Raw genomic sequence first — 20,052 nt, forward strand, 5'->3', positions numbered from 1 at the left:
TTCAGAAACATTTTGATTATATGAGAGATGTCAACCCTTTCTGAGCTTGGGACTTTTGAGTGTGTATGGCTGGTGATGTCTTCAAAGATGCTTATATTCCACTTCCCACTTGCAAAAACATGGCTGATATGCTCCCTAAATATTTATGGGGACCCAAACTTTGATCTGCACAGGCCCTTACTGTTGGCCTAGAAAGCATGTGCTTCTCCTGTATCTCTGTGTGTAGTTTGGCACTTACACAGTGTGGAGATGGGACTTGAGAGGGGAGGCTGAGATCTGTCCAAAACACCAAGTCCTCTCACATGGTTAAGGTGTTCCAGAGGACTGAAGTTTGAGGAATGTTTTGATGAAGCTGGAACTGAGCAGATGAGGAATGTGAATTTCCTAAGGGAGTACTCAATCAGTAGGTAACTGATTACTCCAGGGACTTTCCCTCACTGCTTTTTTCCTTGCCTGAGGAAATTATTCAGAATGCTGCATTGCTCTGCTGCTGGAAGGAAGCCCTTGCTGGATGCTGTTGGTTGTGGGAGGCCACCTCTGTGTGAAGACAGGCAAGATGCTGAAATGCCACCAGTGCCCATGAGTTTCGTGCCTGACCAGTTCTGGTGCCTCCCCTATTTAGGTGCACCTCTGTCCTTGTGGAACAGCTTGTATCCAGGCAGTCCCACGTTCCTGGAGTGTTGCAGTGCTGAACATGGCAAAATCAGGAGGCTTTGAAGAACCTACAAGACTTTTCTCATATGGGGTGCTGTTGTACTCATGACTTGTTTGGGTCAAACAGTGGCTTCTGTGCTATGAGTTTTTCAACCAGATGTTCTTTCTCCTTAGTCTACTTGGAGATTGAATGGTATGGTTGTACTGCAATTACTGTAATTTTGCTTTGGTGGATGCACTGTTGCTTTTTTCTTTGAAGTTCTTGTTCACTGATGACTCACAAGCTGCTTGGTGTTGCTTTCTTTTTGTTCCTTGTTGTCCTTGACTGTTAAACTATTTCAGGCTTTACAAATCACTTAACCTTGCTGGTTTGCATCACACTAGGTACGAAGTTAAAGCTTGCAAGTTAAAAGCAATTATTTTAAGAGTATTAGGAGAGTTGCAAGGCCTCCAAAAGTAGGGAAAGCCAGAGTCAGCTTGGAGAACTTAAATTCAGACTTTGTTAATAGCAAGTATGATGCAAGTTTAATTAAATGGTTACATGTTTTGAGTCCTCCTTGCCACTGTAACTACCTGATTCCTTCCTAATGTAAAATATAAACAATTTTGTAAAAAAAAATAAACACTTTAATTTTGCTATACTGTTGCTACAGGTTGCCTAACATAGAGCAGTTCTGTGACAAATTCAGGTTATGGGCCTGTGTTCAGGGCAGCATTAACTGGCCTTATTTGTGTAAAAGGATGAAAGCACCTAAAGCTTTGAAACCATGCTCTGCTTCCCCAGAGAGAAATCTGATGGTAGGGGTAGAATGAGATGTGGTCATGTCACTAAAGATTGTTTTTGGAGTGCCCCAAAGGGCCCAACTCAAGGAATTACTGGTAATCTTCATTTTAGGGTTTCTTAACCTTTTGAAACTTAAAGTTGGCAAACTAAAAGAATTAAACCCATGTGGGTTTTGGTGAATAACTCCCTATGTTTTGAAGACAGCAGAAGGCAAGCTCTTTATGTCTGCCCTATGGATATCACTGTTTGCATTAATGGAATCCTGGAGAGCTGCAGCAAACTGTCTGACAGTCTGGAAGCAGGATGGGGATGTTCTGCTTTGCAAGAGTCTTATAGATATTTTCTGACAGTACAATTAATGCTTTTAAAGGTGTTGAAGTCCATTCTGAAGTCCATTCTAAAGTCCATATGGAAAGGGTGCCAATATTCCCATCCCCACACAAAGAATCGGTGCTGACAAGAGGTGCAGGGTACAGTGATTGGAGTGATCAGAGTGTGCTGGCAGCCTCTTCCAAAACTGTTCAAGTGTTTGCCAGTCAGATTTCTGGTGAGAGAGCATCATTCTCCACTGGGAACACTGAAAAGAAACAGCTCTGTGGATTTTAATCTGCAATTGGGATCTCTCAAGCCAGTGGCTAAAAAAAAAAAATGAAGACAATTGCTTTGCAACTTAAATTCAATTATGTTCCTTTTATCTAGATACAGTGGATTCAGTATGTCATATCAGTGTGACAAAAAAGGAAGTGAATTATTCTGGGCCCTAAAACTATTGTTGGGGAAGGAAAAGATTTGTAGATGCTAGTTAACATACTTTGACAACTGTTTGCCAAAGCCATTCATTACATCTGCCTCTGCATTAGAAAGGGCACAATATTTCATTTTCCATTTCCTTTCACAAATAGAAAATTAATTGCATAGACTTGCAGAAAGTGCAGATATAACTCGTTATGTATTGTTAAGGCTGTCTGTGATAAATTTATCAAGCTTAGACAAAAAGTACCCTGAAATCACAATGGATCCATCTTAATTAACATTATTTAAGTGACAGTTACACCTGTTTGGAAATAGGAGGTAAAAGCAGACAAATTTTCCAGAAGCACAGTAATAGTGATCCCTGGTTACAGAGGAAGCTGGAAAACATAAACTATACTTTGATTTGAGCCCCGTTACTACCCTTCAGGAATCAAATTCAAAGTCCTGTTTTGCAAATGAGTTATTCCAGTGTAACTGTAAAAAAATAAAAAAATACTGGGCTGTTATGACCACATGATAATGGTTATCTTGCTGTTGACTAGTGATGTAATTGAGCAGTTAAATGGGGTGAAGGTGAACCCATTAAAGTCCATCTCTATAATACAGTTATGACATATGCTGTTTATAGAACTCTCCAGCCATAAAACTATCTTTACTGTTATCCATCCCTGGTCATATTTGCTGATACAGCTTATCTCTGCTGGTGCCACTGGAGTGGTGCTGTGGAGACAGTCCTTAATGACAGCAGGAACCAGAGGGTGAACAAAAAAAGGAGGCAGAGTTTACAAAAAGAAGCAGCAAACAGGAGAAGGTCAGGGACACATGGACACGTTACTGCAACGTGCTGAGTTGCCTCGGCAAAAAAATACAGGACAGAAAGATAAGGAAGAAAATGAGAAGTTTTGCACTTGGATGAAGGCAGATGGACTTGCTGGTGGATACCTGAGCACTGAGAAGGGTTTTTAACAAGCTGATATTTCACTTTGGTTTCCTCTGGACTGAGGTTCCATCCTGGACATAGAGTTCATGAGGGAAGAGCACTAATGAGCTGAGAGCTGGAGGCCCTTGAGCTGAAGCCTTGCATGGCCTTACAAGGTTTTGGGGGAGTGTGGTGAGCACCAATGTCTCCATCACTGTCAAACTACACTGAAACACTCCCCATAAAGGCAGCCTTGATAAGTATTTTAAGACCCACAGTTGTTAGATTGTGATTTAGTAGTTATCTTGTTATCTGCAGTCTTGGTTTCTCATACCATCTGCTTTTAGAGCTTTTTTGATACAGGCCTCACTTTCGGCTGGTAGGTTATAAACACTTTGAAACTTGGGCTTTTCCCGTGTGCTTTTCAGACACCATCCTCTGACCTACATTTCACCCCTTCCTGCACTCCTTTCTCCCACCTCTGAATTTTTGGAATGCTAAGATCAGCCCTTCATTTTTTTTTCCAGTACTTTCTAGGTTTAAATTCCAACAACAAAAATAGAATTCAGTTTAATGCGTTTTCTTTCTATTTTTCCTTGTTATGTTTGCCAAGAAACTCAAATTTTTAAAGAAAACCAACCTCCAAAGTCAGTATCAGCCTGTTTCCTTAGTTGCTTCAAACAGTTCTAGAGTTTCTTTAGTTTTTCTGCTCAGCTATGCAGATGTAAAACATTCCTCCCTCAGTCTGAGCATGTACAGACCTCTCAGTGGCAGAGCAGGATGGAATTTGTGTGATGCACATACCTCATTCCATTTGCAGGTGTCACTGACAGCAAAACTGTGGAACAATTTTCATCAGGCAGGTCTCGAACTTGAAAACATAGGTATTTATGGTTTGTTTTCCTGAAACAAGTTTGGTTTACTTGGTTTCTGAGATTATCAAGGGTTTTTAGTAATGCAGGGGTCTGCCTAAATTAGTGAGTTAAAAGGAATCTGGTGCAGAAGATCTAGTTGTGCTCTTTGATTGGTAGGGTAACGTGTACATGTGAAATAATCCTTTCTTTGGTCTACAACAGCACTGCTGCTGATGTTGGTGGAAGGAGTTTGCAAAGACACCTTAGTGCACTTGCTATTTTAGTGATAATCCTATTTCCTCTCTGTTTAGAGCCTTGTTACAGCTCTGTTCTGGAGGAAAATATACAGTGGTACTAGAAGAGCATATTTCTCATCCTTTCTTCTGTTTCTTCCCCTGCTTCAGCTCCAAATGGTACTCTTTGCTCTTCACCACTGCCCTGCTTTATCTGATATAATGCTGTCAGCAGAGCAGCTGATGCTGACCTCCTCTATGCCGTTGTTATGCTTTAGTACAAGCATCCCAAGGCAGGTGAGAGAGTTTTTTCAGTTCTTGGTTGTTAGCTGACACTGTAACTTGGGTGGGTTTCACTGCCTTGGTTAAAACTCTAGGCAGGAACTCAAGATTCTCTTTCAGAGACAAACAACAGAAAAGAGTTCAAACACCATAGGATTGGGATATGCTGTTCAGGCTCAAAAAAAAATACACCAGTTAGGAAGAATGGAGCTCCTGCCTTTGAATTTAGCACATCAGTGGTGTACGGGCTTAAATTTATGGTCTCTCAGCCCTTTTATTCTCCTGCACTTTTTGGTGGTGGTGGTTAATGCTCTTTTGGTCTTGTCGACAGAAGAGCTTGAGGTGTAGTCAAGTGGGGCTTTAATCTCTGCTGGTGTCGTTCCTAGATTAGATTAGAGATTAGGTTTGTGGTCTTCTTATTCCATCCTTCTCCTGGCTCCACATCTTTGAGTCTACTGACTGCCAGCCTCTTTGAGATCAAATTACTGTACTCAGCAAAGACAAACCTGTGTCAGGTTCTGTGATTTGGGCAGTTGCTCCCTTTCAGTCGTTAATTACAGAGAATTTTCAGGGATGTACATCCCTGCCTGTTCCAAAATCTCAACCCTTTCCCTTTCTGTGACTTAGAAGATAATGAAAGACGAATGGAGAAAAAAAAGGAGATCCAGAAGGAAGTGAATGTTTTTCAGATGCTTAGAGCTGCTTCCCCATGCAGGGTTTCTAAAGCAACTTCCAAAATCTTTGGCTTAAACCTTTGCCTACATCCAAGAAACGAGTCTTCTCTGTCAGTTATGATAAATCTGAATACCCCTTTCTGGTGTCCAGCTTTCAAAACATTTATTCTTCTTAAAGAATATTTAGAAAACAAAATAATGACCTGCTTAAGTAGTATATATGTCTGACTTTTGTCGCTTGGATTTGCAGATGGAAAATTGTTTGGGTCATAGGTATAAAATGCAAGGATGCAAGGCCAGGTTTACTAATAGGATTGGTATGTATCATACAAGGTGAGCTCACAAGCCATGGTTTGGCACAGCACATGAAACATCTAGATAACCTTAAGCAACAATTTCAATTAGATCCTTATCAGAGTTACACCAGTCAATTTAAGCAGCAGAAGCAGCAGCATGTAATTTCTGTGACATAGATTTCACAAACTGAATAATTCATAATTATGTGGACTTCAGGAGGTGGAGCAGTGCACAGATACTCTGTGGCCTCTTCTCTGTGCATGAAATACTTTACACTTGCAGTGAACCTTTAATGAAGTGGCCCATATCCCACAAAAGCTGAGGTAAACTGAAGAAGGTACAAAGAAATTGTGAGTGCTCCTTAATTACCTACAGTATAAAATAAGCTTCTCAAGCATAATTTAGTGTCTTCTATTAGTTAACTCATCTCAAAAATGTTACCGTAGGCTTGTGTGCATGCATCAATGAGAGAGGGCATGAAAGTTTAAATGTAGTGTGATTTTTAATCCAAATAATTTAAGATACAACCCTTTATGTGGAGGCAGAACTGTTGGTCCAAAAGTGCCTTGTTTCCACACCGTCCATCCTTATTTCTTCATAGGAATAGCTGAAAGGAATGAATGTCCCTTCATAATGCAAAGCTGTGGTGGGATGGCCTCTCTGGGTTCCCTCTCTGTGGGCCAAGGGCAGTAATGCCCCAGCTGCTGAACAACAGCAGCACACATCAGAAGGGAGGAAGATATTGCTGTGTTGGACAGTTGTTAAAGAAAAAAGGGAGAGATAACTTCCTCTCCCTGCAACTATCTGCTTCAAGCTGTTTTCCAGGAGATTATCTGCACAGTGGTTTTACAAATAGCATAGAGAGACAAGCCAGCACAGAAGCAGTAGAGGGACTTAGGACTTTCTGTCTGATGTCTTGGTGTGTTCCAAGTCAGCTTGATACAAAATCTGTGAGCGAGAATTCTCAAAGTATTTTCCCTTCTCATGACAACAGGAGTGTGCAAAAAGCTTCTAGTTTTGGAGATTACTACCCCACCTCAATCTGCTTCCCTCTAGAGATGACCAGAGTGAAGGGGGAGATTGATGAAAATTTACTTATCCCAAAGGGCAGAGCAGATTCCCTCCATTTCACAACCCATCATGATTCCCCCAGCTATGTTTGCTTTTTTTTGTTTGATAGAATTGATGTATTTCACACTGAACTCTATTCTGCACGGAATTCAAAGCAACTGTATTTGCTGGGACTAATTGTAAATGAATCATTTTCTGTTCCACAGTTAAAGCTCAGAACGTTATAGTTACATTTTCATTTTGGAAGGGCAACCTCTTTTCTCAGGTAGGAAACAAAAGTTTGTGATACAGGGCATTTCTTGGAGCTTGACTCTATAAATAACTGTTCTGTAGAGCACCTAAACTACACCAAAACACCAGGTCTAATATGAGCTATGGAGGAATTTTGTGCAGAGCTACCTAACTTGACACTTGGTCAGTGCTCAGTGGTGCTGCTTCTCTCCAATGTGTCAGTGCAGAAGCCACACAATTTTAAGTGTGATGTGACTGAATGTTTTTAATATTGCTGTGTTTGCAGCAGGGCTGGGGTTGTACTTCTGAACCTGGATTCAGGCAGGAGTTTAGCATTTCTAGGTGTGTACCTCTGCTGAACTTCTAGCAAAAGGTGGAGTAAGGCACAGTATTAGTATGCTGGACTGAGGAAAACATTAAATATGTATCTGTCTCAGCATCCAGCAGCCATCAGGATAAAGAAGTTGTGTGCCAGTTGGTGCAAGCAGCAGCATCCTGTTGTGGAGAGAAGTGCTGACCACACTTCACCTTTTGGGCTGGTTGCCTTCAGGGATTTTCTATCAGAATCCACTTTCAAAATGCGCTTTGTCTTCCAGCCTTCTCTGAAGTCTCCTTTGTCTTCAGGTCAGTTATTCTTCACAAAGTTCTTCTCCAAATTTCAGTAAAAACCCAGGGGATAGCCGGCAATCCACTGGAACTGAGGAAAGCTGAAATCATGACTTTGCAATCTATTTTTTAGAAGCTGACTTTAAGAATTTATTCATTCCTACTGCATGTGTCTGCAACTCAATCCAGTAGGCATAAATGACATACAACCTGGAGTAAAGGTTGTACCTGAAGTGCATTTTTCCTTTTATTTTTTTCCTCTTTAAAAAGTAGTTGCTGTAACAGATTTTCAAAATTATTTAAACCCTTGTGGGGTCATCTCAGATGTCTTTGGTGTCCAGATGTAATTTTCTTGAAAAGCTTAATTTTTCAGATGATATATACTTAGCACAGTTTTGTTTCCTAGCTCAGGAAAAACAGACCTTCTGAATCACCACTGTGTCCAGTTGCTCTTTGTTTTACCTACTGTTGATAAACTTTGTGTAATATAGACTAGTTGTACCTAAATAGTCAATAACATCTTCATTATGAGCTTTGTTATCAGTTTCTCGTGGATGTCACAAAAGCAATGAGCCCTGTGTTACGTTGTGGAGGAAAAGCAGGAACTTGAGGGTCAGTTTGTGGAGGGGGTGAAGGTGGAAGGGGACTTTTGGGCGTGTGGGGCCATTTGTGCACGAGATGGTTCAGCAGCAGAGCTGGGGATGCTGGGGCTGGATGGTGGGAAATGAGGATGAAAAAAGCAGGGTGGGGAAGCTGGAAGCTCAGACCAAGGCATCTGAAGGTGATGTGGTGACACAGCGGGGGTTGTCAGAGGAATTGAAAGCACGGAGTAAAATGTCTGGGGCAAAAGGCGAGGAAGGTTACCTCCGGAATCTGCGTGGGGTGGGAAGGATCAAGAAGTGCCTGAAGGGAGAAGGTGGGCAGAGAGAAGGGTTATTGTGACATGTTACCTGGAAATAAATGATGAATGTTCTGTTCTATGAAACGAATTACTTTAGAAGTGCATAAAAGGGTGGGAGTCACTTGACTAAATGTGGACAACTGTGTGTAGGTATGGATACCTCAGCTTACTATCTAAATCCCTGTAAATGGGAGAGAAAAATACTCATAGGAGTCTTGGGTTCCTGAGGGCGGGACCTTTACAGAACTCTGATAGTTCTGCAGTTTTTAAAGTTTCTCTCCATTCAGCAGGTTCTGTCGCACAGAAGGGCCTGGAAACTGCTGCTCACTTTATGGTGCCAGGTTGTTTTGTTTGGCAGTGCTGAAAGGCAAAGCTGAGTTCTTCGTCTGAAAATAGGATAACAGAGCAAAAGGTTACCCAGCACTCTTAAACAGATGGCCACTCAGACCCAAATTTCACTGGAAGCCTGCAGTGTACCTGGAAATTAGAAAGCAGGTGTCTCTTAGATGGTAAACCCAAAACCAGAGCAACACAACACTGTGGTGACTGTAATACCATGACTGTATTGTGTAATAACTATAATAGTGATGGTATCTGCAAGTGTAACCTCTAATTACTCTGCCTGTTTCTCCAAACTCTTCAGGAAGGGAAAATAACACCTATTTCACACATGTTGTGAAAATTAAATTTCCCAATAGGCAAGAGCATAGGAGTGTTTCTACAGTGTCAAACCAAACTCGCTTCTAATACAACATTTCTGTCTCTGAGGGTGACCAATAGTAGATACATAAAGGAGAAAAGATAAAATGTGACATACAGGGTGTGATACTGCCTGGATTATAATTTCCTGCTTCCAGCAGTCTGCAGATTAGGGATTTTCTGAGTTTGCTTTTGAAGCATCTTGTGTAATAGAATGGTGCTTTCCCTTATTTATATATGTTTGCTTTAAGATTGTTTCTGTCCTGTGGCATCTGGCTCTTCCTATCCAGCTCAGTGTCACGTGCAGTGCATTCCAGTTGACTTAGTAGCCTGACACCCCTTTTTAAAACTAATGAAAGAAACCAGGTCTTCTGAGAGTCACTGCTGATAATGGGAGTTGAGTTCTGAAACGATTTTTGGAAATACGTTGCTGGAATATGTGTGGGGTTTGGAGAATGAAGGCTAGTGAATAAATTCAAATGCTGTTTTGTGTTTGGGGGTGGAAAGGACAATAGAAAGGGATTATGTTTCACTTGGAGTTATCCAGTGTTAGGGAATTGGACATGTGGCATGAGAGAAATATTGTTGTTGCCACTGGTTATAGTGGATACTTGTGAAATACTGAAGTGTTGGAGTGGTCTAGTACCTCTCGTAGATGAGGTGTAAGTAAATAGAAAACTATATTCTCCGTGGCTGGTGCACATGAGCATAGTACTGTGAAAGATTTATATACCAGCCAAAACTCCGTCCTGTTGTACCTCTGCCTCTGTTAGAGGCACAAATATTAGTTTATTTTACTTTCTAGGTGGTTCTTGTCAAAGGGTTGTTGCGGGAAAGGGGGGCACCCCTGCTGTTCTCTTTTTTTGTACTGACTCGTCTCCTAACACTTGCTTAAAAGTAGCACTGAAATCAGCCCAGGTCCCTCGACTTCTCCCAAGGGGGGGGGATGTGGAGAGAGGTGAAAGTGTCTACCACAAATACATAATTCTCTTTTCACTTCATTGTTCCCTCTCCGTGGGAGCTGGCAGGTGTGCTGAGCGGGAATGGCGCGCGGATCGATGCCGAGGCGATCAATGCCACGGCAGCTGGGCCAGGGCTGATCGCCTCCAAATCAATTCACACACTGCTCTTGCTCAGGTTACCTGCCACTTCAGAAGGAGGCAGGGATGGGGAAGTGAGAAGAAAATTGCACAAAAAAAAGTATGCTGGGACCCTTCTAAATAGGCCACTTACGTGCAGCCCTTCCTCCCTCGCGCGTGCGTTTGTACGAGATGTAAGCGTGTGATAAGGTCACGATGCAATGCCTTGTTTGAAACTCAGATGCTGCTCAGAGGGAGGAGAGCGGGGCCCTGGAGAATGCCTGGAAAATTGTGTGGAAGAGGCCGAGCAATCCTCTGTCTTCACTGTTTTCCACCTTGTGTTTTAGGTACTTAAACTAGTCGAGCACTGCTGTTTGGTCCTGCGGATCTTTGTGCCACGGGGAGCTGTGGCTCCTCGTTTCTAAACACTCCTCAAGGTGAATGGTTTTTTGTTTTACTTTAGTAAGTCAGGAGTTGTGCATGTCGAAAGTGCCTTTTGTACAAAGATCTCAATTTACTTGGCAAACTTCCACGCATTAAAGTCTCCCTGCTTTGCTGTCAAGGAGTGAGGTATTGTTATCTCCATTAAGAGCAAGTGAGCCAGGGATAAATGCCTAGTCTCTTCTTATAGCTACTGCTTCCTTTTATTTCCTTTTCTTCACATGGATAGTAGCCCTTAATTTAGAGATTGTTGAGACAAGAGATGGTTCTGGCCCCAACAGAACAGGGATGGCACCTTATCCCCATGCCAGCACAAGGACATCTCCCATTTTCCTCTCCTGCAAGTGGCTGGCTGTGGCCCAATTCGGTGCTGTCCTAAGGGATTCTCTTGTCTGTGCCACAGTTGCCATGGTCCCTAGGGAAGCAGTCAGCAAGTAATTTAGGGGCAGGACCACCCAGCAGCCTCTTCTCCCTGCCAGTCACTGACGTGAGACCTTGGCAAAAGGCTCAGTCTTGCGTGGGAGCGTGGATCCATGTGCACAGAGGATAATCCAGCAGGGAACTCTATCCTGCACAAGGGTAGCCATGAACTGGGCGCTCTGGCTTCATGCATGGAACGTGTCAGTTGGGGAGGGGGAAATAAATGCAGTTGGCTGAGTGAATTGCTGGAAGCAACGCTGGAAGGCAGCGGCAGATCTGTGGAAAGACTTGAATATTGCTCCAGCCCTGCTGTTTCTAGCAACAACACTAGTGTTCTATGATAGAATATATTCAGAGACCATTGCTGTGTAGGGCTCTGTGTCCTCTTACAGCTTAGGGTGGCACAGGAGCCATGTTCCTCTTGGAGCAGAAGGCAGGAACAGCATGCACGGAACGGGTACAGACACATCAATAAGGAAGAATCAGCACTCATTCATTTTGTTTATTGCCCACTAATTTTAAGGAGTGCTGATACACTTGTCTGTTTTCAGTATCCAATTGCAGCTAATCATAACAGGAAGTAAATATTGGCCACTGCCTTGGGAACACACTGGATCACAAGCGGTTTGTGGCACAAGTTGTCTTTTTGCTCGGCACCTGATGTGGTGAGGCCTTGTTTCCAACTGGGGAACAAGAGGTCGAAGGTTGCCCATCACATGAACCCTCCTGCTCCAAGATAAAGCTGCCAGGTGGAGCCGGGCAGGTGAGCAACCCTATGGCAGGGCCTGATAGTGTGAGCTGTTGCCAGTTGTGGAGTACTCTGAGCACGACAGGAAGGTCCAGGAAGATTTAAGTGTCTGAAACAGCATAAGAACAATAACTTCTTGCTGTTCTCCCCGGGAATGGAATATTCTGTTTTATGTAAATTCTGAGGGGATACAGGATAATCTGCTGTTTGTAATCCAGATTCATGGTGGGGTTTTGTTGGTGTTGGCTGGTCTGTGACGTTCAAGTTGTGATGGAGCAGGATAATGGAGTGATTTACTCATCTGGTACTTGTGATGATGTAGCAAGCCCCTCCATACCAGATAGGTGGACATCACCTACTCAGCATGGATACTGATCTGGATGTGCAAAGGATTAGAGAGCTTTTAGAGCCATCTAAAACTTTTTTGTGTTGCCTTTCTTGAGAGAATCCTGTCTGTCATGGTTACATCTTGGTACAGGGCTGGCTGCTGGCATCTGGAGAGGGTTACCATGGTGATGCTTTGAGTTATATGCCAAATTTAGTGTTCACTATAGGTATGGAAAGTATACAATAGCTATATATGGCTTAAGGAGCCTCACAGCCCTTGGAGCACTCACGTAGCAGCCCCATTTGAGCTGAAGTTGCAAAGATGTTGGAGAGGGATTGTTGTCTTACTGGGCTGAGTGTGGAGATGCTAATAACCTTGGAAAACTAGGATGGGTGGCGTGGCCAAAGGTTCTCATAATTACCTAGTTAATGGTGCTGTTGTTTAAAGTATCAGCTTACTCTGTGTGATAGGGAAATAAAGACTTTAACATCTTGAGAATGGCTCTTGAGGACTTGTTAGGAGACTGCATCTGCCTTTGTTCCCCGGAATTGAGGCTCTAGGGCGTGTGTCCGTGTTGAAGTGAACCATTATCACTCTGAGCTGCCCGGCTCTGATCTCTCAAAAAGGCCCGAGGAGCTTTACTGAGGAGCTTTATTGAGCACACCTCGGTGTTGTCTGGAGCTGGGTGGAGGCCAGAGCAAGTTGAAATCCTGTCTTCTGGCCCACTGTGCCTCTCGTGGGCTTGAGCTGCTTTCCTGGGGTCTGAACACTGGATCTCATCTGGTAATAGAGCTGTTTATGGTAATCCCAGCAGTTCCAGACTGTTATGGGACACCCCTCAGAACTGGGAAACCCCCACAGATGCTGAAGCTGAGCAATGGAGGTGCTGTCATGGCAGGGTAAAAGCACTATTTGGGCAAAACAGGCACAGTATTTTCCTGGTAGATACACAGATGGTTTTTTTTACCCTCTATTGGCTTAGTGAGACACAACTTTTTAGAATGATCTTCTAAGATAGCTGAAGTCTCTCTTGAACTTTAGCCCTTCAGTTCTGGCTCTTGTTGAGCTTGGAAGGTCTGGTTGGTTTATTTTTCCATCTCTAGAGTATGGGGATGGAAGACAATACTGATTGCTACAGTCTGATTACACCCTTAATCATTCCTGGTTTTGGCTGTTGCTTGGAAGTAAAAGGATGGTTTCTTCCCCCTTGGATGTGGTTCCTGTGCTGTCCCACTGACACAATTGACCCTTGCATAGAGAAGTGTCTGTACTGCCTTGTACCTTTTCTGTGGTCTGTTGGAGCCTTTCCTCCTGCAGGCCTTTCGTGAATGATAGAGGGAGGCAGGCAGGGAAGAAATGGAGAACGAGGGGGAAGAAAATCCTGATAAACCTATAATGTTAATTCTGTCTTGGGACCTGGTCCTTGAACCCTTGGGGACCCCTGTAGCTCCTGGATTAAATTGCCACATTTTGTTCTTCTAGTTCCATCTGAGCTCCAACACGGAGGGGAAATGCTGACCTGTCTGACCAGTAATGGCTGGGGAAACTGTACATTCATGACCATAATCAGACTTAAGAAATGCAAGGAAATAAAACTGAACCTGCCACAATCCCAATTATTTCTCGGTCTAGTAATTTTGAAACCTGGTGTGAGGAGAGGACACTGATAACTTTCCTGGTCCTGCACAACAGGTGCAGTGTCTCTGGCCTGCTGACATGTGAGGATAAGTGTGGATGGCTTAGAAAGTGAATTCCATGGATGCTGTGCAGGGTGCCTTGATGAGTGTTTCCAGGGATACCTTCCTTGTAGGCAAATTCTCACTGGGGTGTGTCCATGTGTGCTGTGTTGGGGATGGGAGGGTTGACTTTCATAGAGTCATAGAATGTTAAGGGTCGGGAAGGACCTTAAAGATCATCCAATTCCAGCCCCCCCGCCATAGGAAGGGACACCTGCCATTAGATCAGGTTGCTCAAAGCCTTACCCAACCTGGCCTTGAACACTACCAGGGTTGGGGCATCCACAAACTTCCTGGGTAAGTATCTCACTGCCCTCACAGGGAAGAATTTCTTCCTAATATCTAACCTCAATTTCCCCTCTTGGTTTGAACCCATTCCCTCTTGTCCTGTCACTACATTTCCTGATGATGAGTCCCTCTCTAGCTTCCCTGTAGCCCCCTTTCAGGTACTGGAAGGTTGCTATAAGGTCTTCATGCAACCCTCTCTTCTCCAGGCTGGACAGCCCCAATTTCCACAGAGTCACAGAACTGGGCAGGTTGGGGGGGGGGGACCACCATGGGTCCTCTGGTCCCACCTCCCTGCTCCAGCAGGGTCATCCCGGAGCACAGGGCACAGAATCACATCCAGACACTTCTAGAACATCTCCAATGAGGGAGACTCCACACTTCCCTGGGCAATCAGTTCCAGTGCTCGGTCGCCTGCGGGGGAAAGAAATTCTCCCTCAACATTCAGGTGGAACTTCCTGCGTGTCGCTTTCTTCCCTGTTGCTTCTTGTCCTATTGCTGGGCACTCCCGGGGTCCAACTTCTTGGAACCTCCCCTTATATATGTATATATGAGAGCAACTAGGCTGGTGAAGGGACTCAAGCACAAGTCCTATGAGGAGAGGCTGAGGGAGCTGGGGCTGTTCAGCCTGGAGAAGAGGAGGCTCAGGGGAGACCTCATCACTCTCCACAACTCCCTGACAGGAGGTTGTAGCCAGGTGGGGGTTGGTCTCTTCTCCCAGGCAACTCTCAGCAAGACAAGAGGGCTCGGTCTCAAGTTGTGCCTGGGGAGGTTTAGGTTAGATATTGGAAAGAATTTCTTTGCAGAGAGGGTGATCAGACATTGGAATGGGCTGCCCAGGGAAGTGGTGGATTCTCTGTCCCTGGAGGTTTTTAAGAAGAGACTGAATGTGGCATCAGTGCCATGGTCTAGTAACCGCAGCGGCGTTGGATCAAAGGTTGGACTTGATGATCTCAGAGGTCCCTTCCAACCCAGCTGATTCTATGATTCTATATATATTTTTTTTTTTTTATGCGCAGCGATGAGATCCCCAGGACGCAGGGGGTAAGGCAAACACCCAGCGTGAGGTGTTACTTCGAGGCCGGGATGCTCTGTCCCTCTCTCCGCGGGCTCGGTCCCTGCAGTGCCGCGCTGCGGCCGCACGAGGGCGCCGCCCGCCCGCGGACACGGCGGTGGCGGCGGGACAAAGGCAGGGCCGGCACCGCCCCGGGGGGGACGCGGCATCCCGGGACGGGGGGGACACGGGCAGCTCCGGCGGGACCTGGCAGCGATTCACGCGTTATCGAACCTTCTTCCCGCCGCAGGAAAAAAACCCCGGGAGGGAGAGATTCTTTTTTTTTTTTTTTTTTTTTTGAGAGCGAACGAGCGCGGCGCTTCTGGGCAGGATCCCATCATCGGTTGCTTTGCCAGGCCGGAGCGGGCCGGGGAAGGGAAATCGCTCGCGCTTTCGTTCCCCTCTTTGATCCCAGGCGATATGCAAAAGAATTGCAATTACACTTAAGCGGCAACTTTTGCCCCACAGCGTCCAAATTCAAATGCGAACCTGAAGATCAGCTTCTGCCTTTTTCTTTTTTTCTTCCCCTATTTATTTTTTTGTTTATTTGTTTGAGGTCCCGCAAAAACTTATCGCCTGGGCTCTCTGGCTTTTCCCTGATCTTCCCTCTGCGATCTCCCTTTTGTCGGTTGTACGGGCTGAAGTCCCCTGGGTGGCAGCCCGAGCTACTCATTCATCATCATAACAACCGTTTAGTGTAAAATTAACAACAACTTAACTACTACAGCAATAAACATGGTCCTGCATTACCACAGATTGATGAGGATTACTTAGTTACAATCAGCTGGGGCACAGACAGGAGAGGAGAAAGGCTGCCAAATCAATAGCTTTCCCAAAGTTTAAAACTTAATCTCCTCCCTTTAGTGTTGCTGATGCTCGGGGGCTTGTTTGCGGCTGTGTTGGGAGGAGGAAAAGGGAAGGAGGGGAATTTCCTTCCCTCCTCCTCCCTGAAAGTTGGCACTTAGTATTTGCTTTGTGGGAAGATGAGGACAAAGTCCTCTGTGTGCATCTGTTCACACACCTGATTTCTTCAGCTTTTATCTTGAAAAGGGTCCGTTTGGTTGTTTATCTTAAATATATTTTGCCTTTAATTCCTTCACTGTTTAAATTCTTAACCTCCTGAAAGGCAGCGGCGGACCCCTAAACGAGCTGCCAATCGATCCCAAAACAGCAATGCATGAGAAAGAGGGAGCTCTCAAGCAAATCGGTCCTCACACCCACCCGCACAATGTGCTGGTTATCTGACTCCCGTTTCCCCTGTAAACTCGGAAACGTTCATCACAAGAAACAAAGGACAAGGGGAAAATAGCTAAGTACACCTAGAGCTGCATCCAAACAAAAGAAAAAGAAGCCTAAACAAACCCAAGGTTTTCTATTTCTTCCTGAGCCAAGTAATCCCTTTGATTACATCTAATACCTGCCAAAACCCAGATGGTATGCCCACCCATCGCACAGTGTGATAATGCCACATTGTGAAATCTACCCATTAATATTAATTGTCAGCTAGAGAATCTGTCTGAACTACTAAAGCTCGAGGTTGCCTTGAGAAAGCAGGGCATGATTTAGCAGGGATTTAAAGATAATTCTTATTCTTTCGTTCTCTGTCTTGCATACGTAGAATGTTAAACAACAGGCCTAGAATGCGATTCCAATTTCCGCCTCTCACAAATCTGGTCTTAAACCGGTGTGTGCTTGGGGTCTCCACCTGCTGACCAAAATATTACCTTAAATTAATGTGGGTGTGCAGGCTCCACATCGGTACACTGTGCTGCCCTAATACCAAGCACAGGTGACTTTTCTTTCTTTCCATGCTTCCCTCTCAGTAATGGGCTTGGTAATCCTTGAGAACTACTAAATAAGTCTTTAGGAAACTATTTATGTTTATTGTACACATTTTAAACCCAGTGGCTGAAGGGGAAGGAGAGAGAAAAATTAGTATAGAAAGCAATGATGGTGCTGCTTTTCTCAAATTTTGAGGAACTACAGCTGGGGTTGAGACATAAAGGACCTCATATCCTCTGAAAAGAGAGAAAGAGAAGTGTGAGTGAGAAGGAGGTAGGATGACTATGTATTGCTATCCATCCTGTTAGCTCTTGTCTGGTCCTTTCAAGGCCTGTTTTTGGAATAATAGTAATCAGTATTTGTTTCAATGCCTGGCTCTTGTCATTCATTTGTAGGCCTCAAAACCAGTTTTAAACTCATCGTGGCTCTTCTGACGCGCAAAAAAGCAACCACAAGGTCCTGCTGTGGCCCAGGCACAACCCCACAGAGGCAGGTCCTGGTCTGGGCAGCACTGAACTGTCCAGGAAAGCAGTGATCAATTTTGATGGATGTTGTTCTCAAAGCAGCAGCAGCTCATGGCCTGTCACCAGATATCACCAATGTTACCTGGATGAAGGGGGGGGAGCTCTAAATGTTGGGTCTGAAGACATAATAGTTTGTATTTCAATCCTTAGTTGAGCTGCTCTGTTATTAATTTCTAGCATGATGCTCTATGTACTAGTGGCTCAAAGTAAGCTGGCACTTGTAGAACAGAGTAAGAAAACCTATGCAAACGAGGCTGTGGCAAAGCTACTGAGGCCTGGAAATTCAGGTTCCAAAGTCTGCTATTCCATCCTTCCCTCATTCCTTTACATCTGGCTATTCTGCAGCGATTTAGGCAATAAGACTCTTTGAAATGGGAACACTCAGGCATATAAATATATGAATATGTAAATCAGATTTGTATTATCAGAGGTTCATATCAGTATAGGCGTGCATGGAGATGTGCTGCTTCCTTTGTCTTTTTTTTCTTCCCACCAAAATCCTTTGTGGCTCACTTGTCTCCTCGCAGTGGGACCTGCTGTCTCTCAGGATTTTACCAGAAGAGATTTTTGGGTGATTTTTTTGACCTTGGAAAGGTACAAACTGCACATAACACCCAGCACCACCCGGAAAGCACATTGGCATGGGCTTTGCAGAATGCCTGAAAATCTGCATGGCTTTCCCAAGCAGCTGCCACCACCCCCACCAGCAGCTCTTGTGTCATGGACAGCCAGCCTGGGCCTGCTCCGCGTTACTTTCGCATCCTCTCTCTGGGATCAGCTGAGCCCACACCAGGAAGAAGGAGATGTGAAATAAAAAGTGGAACAAAGGACCCCTTTCCTGCCACCGCTGAAGCTGGTGGCAAGTGTCCTGCTGACTTCAGCAGCACCAATGTTGTTAAGAATAGGTCTGTTCTAAGCTCACTAACGTTGCGTCTGCAGCTCGTGTGGACTTCTCTGGAGTTACGACGTGTGTGCACATGCACAGTGAGGGGAAACGTACAGTTTGTGGCACTTGAAAGTTTAATCAAAAGGCCACTTTTCCCCATCTGTTATTTTTGGGCCCAGCCTCCCGAGGGTCAGCTTGATAACACTTCATGCTGCTTCTAATCAATTTTATACCAGGAAGCAGTGTGAGAGCTGACTACCAGAGAGCTGCAGTGGCATGGAGCTCAGCACTGGGAGCATAGCTGGAAAAATATGTTGGGGATTTTGGGGCATAAACAAATGTTTCCTAATCTGGACTGCAACTCTGTCAGGCATGTGCTGACAAGCAAATGTCGATTGGAGCTGAAAACCAGCAGGTTCTACTACAGTGTAACCTGTAAATCCACATCTTGACAGGCATGTTGTGGTACGCAGAGCTGTAGTCTCTGAGAAATAAGGTAACACAGGAATCAGATCATGGAATCAAACAGTGTGATTATCACTGCCTTTTTTTGCTTTGTATAGACAAAGAAGCAGGTGGTAGTTTGTACTCATTGTTTCCTATATGACTGTTTAGATGAGACTTGATTTTTTTGGAGCTAAATTATTTTGAAGACATAGATCTTTTTTCCTGGCCTGTTTCTCTCCCTTGTCCTTTCCATCCTGTGATTGTCTCTTCCGTGGCTGGACAAACACAGACAGGCATGTACTCACTCCTGAGGGCTCTGTTCCTCACTCCACACACCTTGCAGGGAACCACATGAGAACCACATCTAAGAGGAAGAAGAACTAAGAGTAGTGGGGTCAGAGCTGGAGCAAGACTTCTCAGCAGGGCTGGCAAGGCTGAATTTTGCTGCCTCAGCTGTGAGATGTTGGGATCAGGCTTGGTGACCTGGGAACTGCCAGAGGTTGGAAGGTGTGGGGAAAGACTGCTGCTGTCAGAAGGGACCTGCTTTTCCAACCTGGGCTGCAGCAGCCACCTGCAACAGCAGCAGCAACCCTGGCTTTGGGATCCTGACAGACCCTGGTTGGTTGTTGTAGTGAGCTGCTGCTCCTGTCCCTTGAAATACAGGAATCTGTATTTATCTGGAAGACTCTTAAAATATCAGGAAAAATCTGCAGGAAATATGGTTGAGCCCGGTGCTCGTGCTCTGCTGTTGTGCTTTTGGTGATGCGAAACTTCCTTTTTCAGGGATTTCTAGCATGTTTGCAGGCAGAAAGTGCCGACAGCCCAGCACTGTGGGCTGCACTGACCTCTGCTTTTCAAGCAGATTATCCCTACGTGGTTCTCAGCTGCACCTGGAGATTTGTAACCTAAAGAAACCCCATTAAAACAGCACCACGTAGTTCTCATCGTGTGCAGCTGTGACTCTTCCTGTGCCCAGGGCTGCTACTTTTGACCAGCAGCTTTTGCTTTCTGTGGACAGGTTTCCCTCAATACAGGAAAAATTCTTGGGGATGGTTAATGCCTGTATCGGTAGCGAGGGATCTGCAGGATGCCTGGTGCCTGACTTGATCCCAGAGCTCACTTCTGGAGTAAGGAATGAGCTTCTTGAGTAGTTAATAGTGGGCAGTTTGGGATGGAGTGTGCTCTGTTGTATCTGTTTTGAAAACGACCTGTTTAATCTCCCGGGGAAGAGGTAAAATACTGATTATAATACAAATGCTGCTCTTACAGTGTATCTGAGGAGCGTTATCATCGCAGCCCACCCTGGAGGGCAGCTCTTTGGTGATGCAAATAAAGTTCCGATGGTTCGGGCTTTTCTCAGTGTA

At 44.7% G+C, this 20,052-nt stretch overlaps 1 protein-coding gene and 1 long non-coding RNA gene across 7 annotated transcripts in view; one reads left to right on the forward strand and one right to left on the reverse strand.

Annotated features, from left to right (window-relative positions):
• Positions 1 to 20,052, forward strand: part of BCL11A (BCL11A, BAF complex component) — a 142,207-nt gene that overhangs the window by 29,582 nt on the left and 92,573 nt on the right. The window lies entirely within an intron of this gene.
• Positions 6,676 to 8,274, reverse strand: LOC113972348. The gene is made up of 3 exons (XR_003535863.1): positions 8,223 to 8,274; positions 7,281 to 7,449; positions 6,676 to 6,859 (listed from the first exon to the last, which is right to left on the reverse strand). It is a non-coding gene; the product is annotated as an uncharacterized LOC113972348 (long non-coding RNA).

This window comes from Neopelma chrysocephalum, unplaced genomic scaffold (assembly GCF_003984885.1).
Source record: "Neopelma chrysocephalum unplaced genomic scaffold, ASM398488v2 Primary Assembly neopelma1_91, whole genome shotgun sequence".
In the NCBI taxonomy this organism is placed as follows: domain Eukaryota; kingdom Metazoa; phylum Chordata; class Aves; order Passeriformes; family Pipridae; genus Neopelma; species Neopelma chrysocephalum.